This window comes from Peromyscus californicus, unplaced genomic scaffold (genome assembly GCF_007827085.1).
Source record: "Peromyscus californicus insignis strain IS unplaced genomic scaffold, ASM782708v3 Scaffold_5__1_contigs__length_169319896, whole genome shotgun sequence".
NCBI lineage: Eukaryota > Metazoa > Chordata > Mammalia > Rodentia > Cricetidae > Peromyscus > Peromyscus californicus.
The window spans coordinates 10,125,950-10,137,143 of NW_026294573.1; the positions used below are offsets into that span (position 1 = coordinate 10,125,950).

An 11,194-nucleotide genomic window follows, 5' to 3' on the forward strand; every position below is an offset into this window, starting at 1 on the left:
GCGTGGCTGGGCGGCCCGCCCACTGACAGCCCGCACACTCCACTTCCCACTTTGTTTCCTTTCTACAGATAACAGGAAAAACAACTGGTCCCCTAACCCCGTCCCTCGCGCCTCACCAGCCCCGCCCCCAGTCCAGCGGGTCCTACAGGGACAGCGTTGCAGATGCCTCTGAACCACGCAACAGCTTGCGCTGTTCAAAACTAAAGTCTTCTCTTGATGCAAAGGCACACAGATCTGGAGGGCCAGAAACACCATGGTCACTCAGAAAACAACAAAACAAACACAAAACCTTGACAGTCCCGGATCTCTACAGGATGAGTGACTGTAGTCCTAGGCACCCAAGAAGTTAATGCAGGCAACCACGCAAGAAGGAAGCAGCAGAGTGACAGAGACAGCCTGGAAATCTCAAAGGCCCTTTAAGAACATTAGGTAGCCGGGCGGTGGTGGCACACACCTTTAATCTCAGCACTTGGGAGGCAGAGGCAGGCAAAATCACTGAGTTCTAGACCAGCCTGGTTTACAGAGAAAGTTCCAGGATGGCCAGGGCCACACAAAGAAACCTTGACTCGAAAAACAAAACAGTATAGAACATTAGGAAGTAACTGGACATGGTCAAGAATGCCTTTAATCTCAGTACTTGAGAGATCGAGGCAGGTGGGTCCCTGAGTTCAAAACCAGCCTGATCTACATAGTGAGTTCCAGGACAGCCAGGACTGTATAAAGAGACCCTGCCTCAAAATAAGAACATCCAATGGTTGGTTGGGTGTAGTGGAGCTTGTCTTTAATTGCAGCTCTTGGGAGGCAAAGCCAGGAAGATCTCTGAGTTTGAGGCTAGCCTGGTCTCCTGGTCTACAGAGTGAGTTCCAGACCAGCCAGGGCTACATGGTGAGACTGTCTCCAATAAACAAATAAGTGAATGCAGTGGACAGCTAGGCTTCTCTCATAATTACCAAAACGTCTTACCTTTCTGGGGTCACGTGGGGAAGGTGAGCCTGCATAGCTGATCCCCTCAGGCTGGGAAGTAAATCACCTATTTTTAGTTTTTTGTTTGTTGTTTGTTTTTTGTTTTTGAGACAGGGTTTCTCTGTGTAGCCCTGACTAGCCTGGAATTCATTCTGTAGACCAGCTGGCTTTGAACTCAAGAGATCCACCTGTGTCTGGCTTTTGAATGATGGATTTACAGGCCGGTGCCACCATGCCCAGAGGAAGCTCTTATTCTTTTTTTTTTTTTTTTTTGGTTTTTCGAGACAGGGTTTCTCTGTGTAGCTTTGCGCCTTTCCTGGGACTTACTTGGTAGCCCAGTCTGGCCTCGAACTCACAGAGATCCGCCTGGCTCTGCCTCCCGAGTGCTGGGATTAAAGGCGTGCACCACCACCGCCCGGCTTCTTATTCTTATCATTAATTATTTTGATGCTAGAACCTGGTGTTTGGTTGGAACAGCTTGCCCCTGCAAAAGCCTCATTCCTGCCTCTCCAAACCCCGACCTCTCAGAAAAACCACCAGAAGTTCAGGTCTGCATTCCTGGTGATTGCGTCGGCTCCTCCTCTGAAGCTGCCAGCTCCCCAAGTCCCCACACAAAGCCTTATAATTGAGCACAAACCCAGCTTGTGGAGGAAACATCATCACCCCACGCCTACAGGGTAATTAAGTCCCCTCCTTCAGATTGGCCATGTGATTTTTCCTGCCCCTTCCCCCCTCCTTGATCTTTGGGGCTAGAGGAGTCACTCGGGAGTTGCTTTGCTCAAAATAAACCTGGTCTCTTACTTTATGAATTCAGCTTGATGTGGCTTACTGCGTCAGTGGAGAAATTATTATTGGCGTACAGAAAACCTATTACCTGGGGCCTTCAATGTGCTAAGAACCGGCTCTACCACAAAGTAGCTACTATTGTTCCTATGAACAAATAGGACAGATGCCCCAAGTCTCAGAGGGTATTTGGGAGTGGGCTTCTTCAGGTTCAGATGCAGAAGCTCCACTGTGGTGGAGCTGGAGGCTGGCAGGCCCTTGCTCCCAGCCTCTCTTGAGACCAAAGAGTCAGGACCAGCACCAATCTGGATCATCAGACACTGCTCCATTTCTGTCTGAGAGGAAAAAGGACTTGGTGCAAGTTACTGTGTGCGCCCAGCTGTCTCCGATGGATTCTGCAGGCTCTGGACTTAATTGGGGACTTTCAGAGGAGTCGTGTGCAAGGACAGGTCCCTTTGAGGGGAATGTCAGGTCTATTCTAAGGAATACACCTGATGTACTTCTCACTAGGATGTCCAAGCTCACAGCCTCACTTACACCTTCAGCCTCTGAGGATGGCAGAGGTTTCCACCCCAAGCCAAGGAGAACCTAGGAAAGCCAGGGAGGAAGGGACAGTGCAGGGAATGTGCTGCCTGAGACCACATACTGTGCCCACACCTGTCCCTAGGTCTACTTTCGGCTAGGCTGCAGTTTAAACACTGCTCCCTGATAGAGTTCTTTGTGAGACTGTCAGATGAGGAATACATTTGCAACTTCCAAAATAACTTCCCAGGAGCTGGAACTGTGGCTCAGTAGGTAGAGTACTTGTCTCACATACACGAAGTCCTGGGTTCAATCCCCAGCACCAGATAAACCGAACTTGGCGGCACACACCTACCATCCCAGCACCCAGGAGGATCAGTACAAAGTCATCCTCAGCTATATAGCAAGTTCAAGGCCAGCCTGGGCTTCATGACACCTTGTGTCTTAGTCAGGGTTACTACAGCTGTGATGAAACACTATGACCAAAGCTACTTGGGGAAGAAAGGGTTTTCAATTGGCTTACATTTCCATATCACTGGTCATGAGAAGGCAGGACCAGGAACTCAAACAGGACAGGAGCCTGAAGGCAGGAACTAATGCAGAGGCCACGGAGAGGTGCTGCTTACTGGCTTGCTCAGCCTGCTTTCTTATAGAAGCCAGGACCACCAGACTAGGGTAAGCCACACCCACAATGGGCTGAGCCCTCTCCCATCAATCACTAATTAAGAAAATGCCCTACAGGCTTGCCTACAGCCAGACCTTATGGAGGCATTTTCTCAATTGAGGCTCCTTCCTCTCTGATGCCTCTAGCTTGTGTCAAGTTGACATAAAACTAGCCAAGACAGCTGATCACTTCTCAACTCGACATACAAATGTATTGCTGTTAAGCCACAACCTTTCCTTTCTTATTCATCCCCAAGATTAAACATTAATAAAGACAACACAATATAAAGTATTTTACAAACCTAAAAAAATCCCACAACCTTACAAACTCAATGACATCTCCAAAATGCTGGGGTCTTCAACTGCAGCTGGGCTGCTCCTGTACTGCTAGCCTCTCCAGGGATCCCCTCACAATGCCAACCCTCAACTTCTCTGCATAACCCTTCAGTCCAGGCCTTCAATTGCTACTGAGGCTGCACCTTCACCAATAGCCCCTTTTGGCTTCTCACAGTGCCAAGGCTCAGCTGCTCTCCATGACCCCTTCAAAACGAGTATCACCTGGATGACTCTTATACTACCAAGTGCAAGGTATAACCTTGACTGCCTTTGACCTCCAGTTCTGTGTGCTGACTCTCAGGAAACACTTCCCAGAAGATTTCTCAATGATGCTGGTCTCTTTAATCACCGCTAATTTCTTAGCTCCAGCTAACCAGCATCAATTGTACCAGTAACACAAAGGCTTCACTTCGATAGTGCTGGTCTCTTGTTCATCATGGCTGACTCTTCAGCCCCAGCTGACCAGAACAACAGATTCCTCATTCAAAATAGCAAACAGCTCTGATAGAGTCTTTAAATTTCCCTCTGAAACTTCACAAGTCAGGCCTCCACCATCTGCACTGTTCTCAACATTCTTATTTTCCAAGCTCCTACAGAACATCCCACTGAGCTCTCAACACTCAAATGGCTCTTCTAGCCCAAAGTTCTAAAGTCCTTCCACAGATCTCCCCAAAACATGGTCAGGTCTGTCACAGCAATACCCCACTCCTGGTACCAACTTTTCTTAGTTAGGTTACTATTGCTATGCAGAGACACCATGACTGAAGCAGCTTGGGGAGGAAAGGGTTTATTTTGGCTTATGCTTCCAAAGCACTGTTCATCATCATAGGAAGTCAGGACAGGAACCTGGAGGCAGGAACTGATGCAGAGGTCATGGAGGGACGCTGCTCACATGGCTTGCTCAGCCTGCTTTCTTATAGAAGCCAGAACCACCAGCCCAAGGTAGGCCACACCCACAATGGGCTGGGCCTCCCCCATCAATCACTTATTAAGAAAATGCCCCATAGGCTTGCCTATAGTCAGATCTTATGGAGGCATTTTCTCAATTGAGCCTCCTTCCTCTCTAATGACTCTAGCTTGTATCAGGTTGACATAAAACTAGCCAGGACACCTTGTTTCAAAAAAACAAAACAAAGCAAAACAAAACAAAGCTGACTAGCAATTGAGTGGATTAAAGACACTTGCTACCAAGCTTGATGACCTGAACTCAATCCTCAAAACTCATGTGGTGCAAAGAGAGAACTGACTCCCAAAGCCTCCTCTGAACTTCATGCTTACATCATCACCATCCTCCTCCTCCTCCTCCTCCTCACACCTCTCTCACACACATGTGCAAACAAAGATAGTAACAATTTTAAGTGGATCTGTATGGGTGACAAGAATTCAAATTAATTATGCCTTCACTGTGCAGGATGCTGCCATGGGCTAATATGTGGATTCTGTTCTCCTCTTTGATCCCCACAGCAGCCCAGGACAATTAATCTCATCATCAATAAGGACACTCCGTCACTTTAGGAGGCCGCAGTCAGTAAACATCCAACTGCCCAGATCCTCCCGACTTGCCTTGTCATTGTGAGTCTCTCTGCCTAAGAACATCCCACCTCCTAAAAGCCCTTCTTTATTGAGAGCCTAACCACAGGAACTGAGGGTGTCCCTCCTTTTCACTCGGGGTGCCAGAAAATGCAAACTAAAGTTGACATTTGAGTAGAGTTGTCCTCATTCCTCAAGTTCCTGATAGTGTGGTGTCCTGCCTTCCCCTCTCTGGTTTCTGACCTCTCCTCTCTATTTTTAACCACTGTCATGTGTGTGTTAGGGGAAGTTGTCTCAACTGTAAATACAATGAACCGGTTATGGTGGATAATTTAAATAATCCTAAGAGAACTCGCTACTCCAGCCCTGGGAAAGCCACTGTGACGGCTCACATGAGTCCTTCTCTCTGGAAATGAGTGCTGCTAGAAGCATGCTGGCCCCACTTGGTGGGAGGGAAAGGGAGTCCTGGCCTGACAGGTGGGGCTGCTGTGTGGAGAGCCGGCTGGCACAGGCCTCCAGGCTGCACCCTTGGGTTCCCAGAAGCTTCTCCTGCAGAACTTCCCCTCTGAAGCCAACCAGCTTCCGCAGCATCTCCCGGATGCAGCAGAAGGCAAGCAGCTTTGTTCGGCTCAACCTCCAGTGGCTTCACCACGGACACCCACACATGCCCGCAGGCAGGGTTATCTCAGGGCAGCTCCTCTGAGCCCTGGGCACAGAGGTGGGGCAAGAAAGAGAAGTCCTTCCATGCCCCAGCCTCTCGGGATGCCCGCCTTGCTGCAGAGCTCATCCTTCCTGGCAGGGTGGAAACTACCCAGATCGTGTCCTGACCGTTCGAGCAAGAAAAGTATGCTGAAGCACAGCTGCATTTCAGTCAAGAGCAAGACTCTTCCCTGAGCCAGACTCCCTGGGCTGCCGCTGTGGTGCTGTGGAACTTCAGGCAAATGACTTAGCCTCTCTGTGCTGTCCCTTCTCTTTCTGTGATATGGCAATGCTAAAAACAGGCTCTACTTTCCTAACACTCCATAGGATTAAATGTTAATACACATAGAATGTTTATAGTTCAGGTGGGGAGATGGCTCAGTGACAATGAGCTTGCTATGCAAGCATGAGGATCTGAGTTCAAATCCCCAGAACCCACATAAAAGCCAGGCAATGGAGGGCACATCTATCATCTCCACACTCACACGGTGAGCGTGATGGGAGGCAGATAGAGGAGAATCGCTGAAGCTCATGGGCCAGCTAGCAAGGAGTACACAGCTGTGAACAGGAGACTGTCTCAAAACAAGATGAAAGATGGTGACAGACCCCGAGCTTGGGCTCTGACCTCCACTTGTGTGCTGCGGCACGTGTGCCCCTGACATACACAAGTATTTACGAACATGCTTCTGTTTGTGACGCATCATGACCCCCAGAATGTGTTTTTGAGTAATTATGATCATCCTAGCCATTCCAGAACTGTCTTGGACATTGCAGGATGGGGCAGATCTGCTCTAGAACGGTTCTTTTCAACAGTGGCAACATCAGGTGGTTGTCACATGTGCAGACCTGGTGAGCAGCTTTTACACAAGCCGTGGTGCAGGCCTACCATTCTGGCTATGTCAGAGGCTGAGGCAGGAGGATTACAAACCCAAGAGCAGTTTGGACTACAGAATGAGCTTGAGGCCAGCTTGGGCAATTTAGGCAGACACTGTCTCAAAATACAAAATAAAAAGGGTGGGGACACAGCTTACTGGTAGAGCACTTGCCTACCATGCGCAGCCCCATTGCCACACCAGCTCAATCCTCACTACCGTGAAAATAAAACAAAACACCTCCACACGCTCCAAAATCCCAGACCACCAGGTTCAAATCCCAGCCACCATCTTGGGGAAGTCACTTCAGTCTTAGTTCCCCCATCTATTCCTGGGGGACTGAAACTGTACTAGGATTGGGCACGTGCGGGCTAAATCCATGGCCCTGCTCTTGGGACTGAGGCCAGGAATCAACATTTACGTTTGAAGAATCTGGTAATAGCTTTTCTAGTCCAGGAGTTGGGGGACCTGTGGGGTGGAGTAAGAGGGTGACCTGAGGTTCCAGGATCAGTCATACCCTAGGACTGACCCTGGATGTGTAACACTGACTCTTTCCACTGACCTGTGTGTGCTGAGAGGGCAAAGAAACCTTGAAGACTAAAAGATACAGTATCCGACTGTAAGCTGAGGAGACCAGAAGGGCCCTCTGAGGTCAGGACTTTAAAAAACAAAACAACAACAACAACAAAACTATCTTTAAAACTTGTTTTTTTTTTTAATCTCTCTGTTGCTCAGGCTGGCTCTGAACTAACAGAGACTTGCCTGCATCTGCCCCACAAGAGCTGGACTTAAAGACATGTGCCACCACACCTGGCTACTTTACTGGGTTTATACATTTATTTATCTGTGCCACAGCACACATGTGAAGGGCCAAAGGACAACTTCACAGGAGCCGATTCTCTCCCTCTGGGGGGCCTGAGACTCAAACTCCGGTCATGGAGCTTGGTGGGAGGGGTCTTTACCTGCTGAACCATCTTGCCAGCTCAGAGGTCAGAACCTTTGAGCAAAGTCATGGCCTCAATAAGATGGGTCATGAGGGTGTTTAAGTCTACAGCAGCCCAGGCTCTGAGAAGGCCCCCAGGGCAGCAAGCTGGAGGGTGGAGGCAAAAAGGGTGGGGGGATCGAGCAGGCTGGAAACAGCAAGGAGGATGGAGAGGAGCCAGAACCGAGAACCTTCCAGTGGCCAAAGCTAGAGCAACATGAGCCATACGATAAATAAAGTACGTTGTTTATAAATCAAAGCTGAAAATGAACATCGAGGCAGCTGAACGGATGTCACTAAAAGCTACAGGGCTGTGGCTGTAGCTCAGAGATAAATGCTTGCCTAGCACGCACAGAGCTCTGGGTTCCATCTCTGGCACAGCATAAACCGGCATGGTGGCACACTGCTGTAATCCCAGCACTGGGGAGGCGGAGGCAGAATGATCAGGAGTCCACCTGCATTTATAGAGCACATTTGAGGCTAGCCTGAACTACACGACGATGCCTAAAAAAAAAAAAAAAAAAACCTTGGCCGGGCGGTGGTGGCTCACACCTTTAATCCCAGCACTCAGGAGGCAGAGGCAGGCGGATCTCTGTGAGTTCAAGGCCAGCCTGGTCTACAGAGTGAGTGCCAGGAAAGGTGCAAAGCTACACAGTCTCAAAAAACCAAAAAAAAAAGAAAACCCAAAAACACTCAGATCAAAACAAAACAAAACAAAAAGATCAAATACATATGGGGCTGGGCATGCTACTCAGTGGTAGGATGTTTGCCTGGCATTCATGAGGCCTTGGGCTCTGTCCCAAAGTTCAGTCTCTAGGTTCCATCCCTGGTACCCATCAGCAGAATCAAGAACCAGGGGCTGGAGAGATGGCTCAGTGGTTAAGTGCACTGGCTGTTCTTCCAGAGGTCCTGAGTTCAATTCCCAGTACCCACATGGCAGCTCACAACTATCTATAACTGTAGTCCCATGGGATCCTAAACCCTCTTCTGATGTGCAAATGTACTTGCAGACAATATGCCAATAAACATAAAAATAAAATAAAATCTTCAAAAAAAAATCAAGAACCAGGTCTCAAGACTGATGCACAAATCAAAGAAAATCAGTCAGGATTCTTTCTCTTCCATTCGGTTTGGGTTTTTGTTGTTGTTATTGTTTATTTGTTTGTTTGTTTGTTTGTTTTGTTTGAGACAGGGTCTCACCATGTAGCTCTAACCTGGAATTTACTATGTAGACCAGGTTGGCTTCAGATTCACAGAGATCCACCTGCTTCTGCCTCCCAAATGCTGGGATTAAAGGCGTGCGCCATCATGCCTTGCTAGCCAAGTGTCTTGTACAAAAGAATTCTGAGTAATTCATGTGATGCATTGTCCTTAAAAAGCCTCACTCCCACAATGTGTGGGCAGTACTCGGTGACTTCCCTATTGAAAGTACACTAGAGGCAGAAGACAGAGAGCATGCAGAGGAAAAAAATTAAAACTGAAAAAAAAAAGAGAGAGAGAGAGAAAGGGAGAAAAGAAAGGGAGGCTGACGGGAGGAAGGAAGGGAAATAAATGAAAGAACACAGAAATGGAAACCTTGGCCAAGTATGATGTTGCATGCCTTCTAATTCCAGCAGCACTCTGGAGGTGGAGGGGGAGATCAGGAGTTCAAGGTCATCCTCAGCTACATATCGAATCAGGGGCCAGCCTGGACAATGTGAGTCCTTGTTTCAAAAGGAAAGAAGGGGGGGTGGAGAGATGGCTCAGGGTTAAGATCATTTGCTGCTCTTGTAGAAGACCTGGGTTAAGTTCCCAGCACTGACATGGAGGCCCACAATCTTCTGTAAGGGAATCTTGCTGTGGGATGTTCTGTATGGCAAATGTGTTGCTGATTGGTCAATAAATAAAACACTGATTGGCCATTGGCTAGGCAGAAAGTATAGGCGGGACAAGGAGGAGAATAAAGCTGGGAAGTGGAAGGCTGAGAGAGAGAGAGAGACACTGCCAGCCGCCACTATGACAAACAGCATGTGAAGATGCCGGTAAGCCACGAGCCATGTGGCAAGGTATAGATTGGATTAATTTAAGCTATAAGAACAGTTAGCAAGAAGCCTGCCACGGCCATACAGTTTGTAAACAATGTAAGTCTCTGTGTTTACTTGGTCGGGTCTGAGCGGCTTGGGACTGGCAGGTGAGAGAGATTTGTCCTGACTGTGGGCCAGGCAGGAAAACTCAAACAACAGAATCTGGCACCCTCTTCTGCCCTCTGAGGGTGCCAGGTGCACACACACACACACACACACACACACACACACACACACACACACACACACAGACATTGCACTTACATGCAAGTAAAACACTCACACACATAAAGCAAAAATAAATAAATCTTATTTTTGTTACTATTTCAAAGGAAGCTGAATGGTGGTGGCAAACGCCTTTAATTCCAGCACTCGGGAGGCAGAGGCAGGCAGATCTCTGTGAGTTCAATGCCAGCCTGGTCTACAGAGTGAGTTCCAGGATAGCCAGGGCTACACAGAGAAGCCTTGTCTTGAAAAACAAACAAATACATAAATAAATTGTTTTTAAAAAGCTAGAAGAGAGAAAGGGAGGGAGGGAGGGAGAACAGTTAGCCTTCCTCTCCCCAGGTCAGTGAATCCTCCCGACACTGTACAACCAGGAAGAGCCATGGCTGTAGCAATCTGGGCTCCAGTGTCATTGGGCTGCCATCGGGTGCTCATTTATCCACGTCCGTATCTGTCACAGGAAAACCGTGTACACGGGATGCCACTGTGGGTGGGCATGGCCAAATTCTTGCTTCGGGGGCACTGCCCCCTGCACTTGCACGGCTACCTCTCAGTCCCAACTCCAAGGTGTTTGCTCACTGTATCCCTGATCCACCTGCCTAAATTGACATAGCCCGCATGGTCACGTGGCCCAAGGTAGTCAACCAGTGATTTCCTGGGATGCTATTAGGATCAAGAGTCGAATGGAGTTCTTCCAGGATGGAGAGCTGGGGTGCAGCAGTGATGGAGCTGGGAGTGACAAGGCTTCACTAGACCATGAGAGAAAGGGCTAAGACAGCTGGAGAAGCCGATGTGCAGAGACTGGAAGAGAGCTAGAGGGCCCGCTCAGAGGAACAGGGCATGGAAGACGGAAGACTCCAAGCCAGCTCTCAGCTCCAGCTCACCGTATCTGAAACCCTACTGCATTCTTTTTGTTTGTTTTTTCAAGACAGGGTTTCTCCGTGTAGTTTTGGTGCCTGTCCTGGATCTCACTCTGTAGCCCAGGCTGGCCTCGAACTCACAGAGATCCACCTGCCTCTGCTTCCTGAGTGCTGGGATTAAAGGCGTGCACCACCACCACCGGCCCCTACTGCATTCTTTTTTTTTTTTATTTTTTTTTATTTTTTTTTTGGTTTTTCGAGACAGGGTTTCTCTGTGTAGCTTTGCGCCTTTCCTGGTACTCGCTTTGGAGACCAGGCTGGCCTCGAACTCACAGAGATCCGCCTGGCTCTGCCTCCCAAGTGCTGGGATTAAAGGCGTGCGCCACCACCGCCCGGCTCCTACTGCATTCTTATCCCTGAGTTCTGCCAATGTCTTTGTCCAAACTTTATAAAAACCCCTCCCCTAATCCATCACAACTGATCAGATCATCTGCAAAGACTCTGTGGTGGTTGAATAAAAATGGCTCCCATACTACTTACCTGGCAGGGGAGATACCATGATCACGAAGGTGGTTTTCCCAGGGCGAGGCTTATCCATTGCACTCCGGATGTGCTGACCCCTGTGATTTCCCCAAATGCGGGAAACTCGATTGCATAATTTGTGGTAGTGGGGGACTGCGTTCGCGCTCTCCCCTG

The 11,194-nt window shown here is 48.7% G+C and overlaps 1 non-coding gene across 1 annotated transcript; it reads left to right on the forward strand.

Annotated features, from left to right (window-relative positions):
• Positions 1 to 11,030: 11,030 nt before the first annotated feature.
• Positions 11,031 to 11,194, forward strand: LOC128098108 (U1 spliceosomal RNA). Its single transcript, XR_008214133.1, has one exon. It is a non-coding gene; the product is annotated as a U1 spliceosomal RNA (small nuclear RNA).